Raw genomic sequence first — 871 nt, 5'->3', positions numbered from 1 at the left:
TGGATCCACGGTACAGAATGCAAAAATATGAATGTTAAAATTTTCGACTAATCGGTTCTAAGAGGCGAAGCAATACGCCGCTGGGACTTTGAAATATTTCGGAGCGCACCTAAAGTTCGTTATTTTGGCTAAACGGAGCGAAAATCTGCATTTATACCATCACGGACGTTAGTTTAATAGCGTTTAACGATGGATCCACGGTACAGAATGCAAAAATATGATTGTTAAAATTTTCGACTAATCGGTTCTAAGAGGCGAAGCAATACGCCGCTGGGACTTTGAAATATTTCGGAGCGCACCTAAAGTTCGTTATTTTGGCTAAACGGAGCGAAAATCTGCATTTATACCATCACGGACGTTAGTCCAATAGCGTTTAACGATCGATCCACGGTACAGAATGCAAAAATATGAATGTTAAAATTTTCGACTAATCGGTTCTAAGAGGCGAAGCAATACGCCGCTGGGACTTTGAAATATTTCGGAGCGCACCTAAAGTTCGTTATTTTGGCTAAACGGAGCGAAAATCTGCATTTATACCATCACGGACGTTAGTTTAATAGCGTTTAACGATGGATCCACGGTACAGAATGCAAAAATATGATTGTTAAAATTTTCGACTAATCGGTTCTAAGAGGCGAAGCAATACGCCGCTGGGACTTTGAAATATTTCGGAGCGCACCTAAAGTTCGTTATTTTGGCTAAACGGAGCGAAAATCTGCATTTATACCATAACGGACGTTAGTTCAATAGCGTTTAACGATCGATCCACGGTACAGAATGCGAAAATATGATTGTTAAAATTTTCGACTAATCGGTTCTAAGAGGCGAAGCAATACGCCGCTGGGACTTTGAAATATTTCGGAGCGCACCT

This window comes from Osmia lignaria, unplaced genomic scaffold, assembly GCF_051020975.1.
Source record: "Osmia lignaria lignaria isolate PbOS001 unplaced genomic scaffold, iyOsmLign1 scaffold0106, whole genome shotgun sequence".
NCBI classification, from domain to species: domain Eukaryota; kingdom Metazoa; phylum Arthropoda; class Insecta; order Hymenoptera; family Megachilidae; genus Osmia; species Osmia lignaria.
Note: the sequence above shows the minus strand (reverse complement) of the source record.